This window comes from Oryzias melastigma, unplaced genomic scaffold (assembly GCF_002922805.2).
Source record: "Oryzias melastigma strain HK-1 unplaced genomic scaffold, ASM292280v2 sc00231, whole genome shotgun sequence".
In the NCBI taxonomy this organism is placed as follows: domain Eukaryota; kingdom Metazoa; phylum Chordata; class Actinopteri; order Beloniformes; family Adrianichthyidae; genus Oryzias; species Oryzias melastigma.
The window spans coordinates 281,455-284,114 of record NW_023416884.1 but is presented as its reverse complement, the minus strand read 5'-3'; the positions used below and the strand labels follow the sequence as shown (position 1 = coordinate 284,114).

The 2,660-nt window shown below is 42.5% G+C and overlaps 1 long non-coding RNA gene across 1 annotated transcript; it reads right to left on the bottom strand.

Annotated features, from left to right (window-relative positions):
* Positions 1-1,663: 1,663 nt before the first annotated feature.
* On the bottom strand, positions 1,664-2,653 carry LOC118598235. The gene is made up of 3 exons (XR_004947353.1): positions 2,258-2,653; positions 2,136-2,173; positions 1,664-2,062 (listed from the first exon to the last, which is right to left on the bottom strand). It is a non-coding gene; the product is annotated as an uncharacterized LOC118598235 (long non-coding RNA).
* Between the last annotated feature and the right edge of the window lie 7 nt (positions 2,654-2,660).

The window sequence follows — 2,660 nt, the reverse complement described above, 5'->3', positions numbered from 1 at the left end:
GAAGAACCAGTCCCAGGGGGAAGCCCAGGCCCCTGCCACAAGCACCGTCCCCGCAAGAGCTCTGGCTAGCCATAGATGGGACCGAGGCAGCCCAACCAGTCAGGCCCACCACCGATTGCCTCAGTGGAGACCGCATCACAAAAAAAACCCCAAGGTGATGATAGTGGACCCCCCCTCCCACAGACATCCCCGCAGACATGGCCCACCAGATCAACGCCCTGCCTCCACGAGACTTTGCAGGTGTCACCCAGAACACCCACGGGCCCCAAGAAGGTTGCCCCACCTTGTCCCAGAGCCAGAGAAGGAGTGATACCGGCCCAGGGGCCGGCTTGTTACCACACCCACCTCCCCAATGCAAGCAAAAGGATCACTTCTCAGGCCAAACCAGACCCCCACCCAATGGACCACAACTTTTTATTCTCCATGCCTTTAATGCTTTGTTTATGAAATTGTGTTTTTAATATAATTTCATCTAAGGTCACATACACTTCAATGGGGGTTTACCCGCATGGGTGCTGGATTTTGGGTTGTTTAGGCCAGTGGTTGTAAAGAGGAGAAGCTGATTCAAGGCCTATCTTGAGGGGAGAGCAAGTGTGTCTTACAGTTCCCTGAGGCTCAGAAAATGGAACGTACAATAAATTGCTGTGCGTGTGATAGGTGCCTTATTAGAGAGTTGTATGTCTTTTAAGGTCCACACACTTACGCCACAAGGATTATACTTCTGTACAGTGCCCTCACACCACACTCTAAATACGAGTAAAGATCTGTCCCAGCTTCCCTTAGGGCCAAATAGAAGTTTTCTGCAGGGGAAACATTAGAAAACTTGTACGGGGCGTTCAAGGCGCTCTTACTTATAATGTGAACAGCACCTTGCAAAGTCTGTAGCGCTGGGGGTTTGAAAAAAAGAGGAAAAATGTGTACAGCATGCCTATGTCTCACCAATGTTCCCCTTAACTTACCTTTGTGTGTTGTATGAGTGTTCACTATGACCTTTCCCGTACTGGCTTTAAATATTTGCAGAAAAAAAATATATGACATTTTTTGCTCAACAGGCTCACCCAGCAATACACAACCTTGCTATTACTTGTGAGCCACCTGTGTACACCATTCAGATTCACACATTTTTCACCAGCGAACATCCTGTTTCCACTCGTAAGCACAGTCGAGACTACGCCACAAGTATGATACTTTACTGCATCTACTCTCCCCATATCTGTCTTCCTCCCACTTTTCTATGTCCCAATCCCAAATATTTACTGCTTTACTTATTGCCTTCCATGTAAAAATTGAATTATCAGCAGAATTGGAAGCACATTTTGCATAAAGCTTTTATTCATCATAGTAGATGGTGTTTACTTGCATCACCATACTGATGGTGGGTCCGCTACCAAACACTGGTGCCAACCTTCCACCAGAGGCAAGGTGGGGTTCAGGGTCTTTCCCACGGACTCTTCCACACATGGTCGGGCAAGGCAGGAATCGAACCTGCAATCTTCCAATCAGAGGTCAACCGCCCTACCGCCGCACCACAGCTATCTTAATATTTTTACAGGAGGAAGTTAAGTTAATTTTGTTTGTTTTAAAAGTATACATTTTAATAGTTCTGTCCTTTGATATTAGAATGAAAAATGCATTTAAATAGCATTTACTATTGTGTTCAAGTTGAGAAAAAATAGACATGTTAATTTATTGTTAGTAAAATACTATAAGTAAAAACAAACCAAAACATATAAATCAAGTAATAATAAATTAACACAGGTGATCATTGTCTTCAGAATTTTATTTCTCTAATGTTCACAAGGGCAAACAGCAAAACACCTCAAATAGTTTGAAGTTTCTGAGGAGAATCAAAAGTACAGATGAGTAAAAAAAGGTAAAAAGTTCCTAAAAGTTTTGTTCACTATGACTTCGGCTGATTTAATGAGAACCAGGTTCAGTTCTGTTGTCTCACAGTCGTATAAACACAGTCTGTGTTCAAGTCGTTCTTCTGTCTTCTGGATCTGTTGGACCTCTTGACATTAACAGCAGCGTAATGGAGGTTTTCTGAGTCTTTGTTCTTGTTCTGCAAATGAAAAAAAAAACTTTACATCAACCTGCGAGACGACAAAACCTCTTTTAATATTAAGATATCTAACCTCTGTGTTTGGGGTACAGGCAGTTGCTGAGCTTCCATCTGGTTTCAAATGACAAAATGTTTGTTTTTCAAACAGAATATTCAGAAAATTCTTTGATAAACTGAGATTCATAGCTTCTGTACCTTTACACTGGCAGCACATCTGTTTCATAATCTTGTAAATCAGAAAAACAACAAGGACGCTCATGAAGGTCAAAGATCCAGATAAGAAATACACCAACCAAGAGTTTGGCTGACCTGCGGAGAGCCAGACAAACACATTTCTGATTTAAAATATTGTTTTTACAGCCCACAAAAATCACTATAACTCACCTGTGAGATCCAGTTTGGTTCCGTTTCCAAACAGTATGTGTCCACATGAGGCAACAGCACAGTAGTAGATCCCAGCATGAGACTCAGTCAGGTTCTTCATGGGCAGTTCATAAACACAACTGTGTTTTTGTGTGTTCTTGTTTCTCTCACACTGATCATTCCTGCCTCCATGAGTGTAAATGAGTCCTGGATGAGAGTCTTCAGAGTCTTTGAA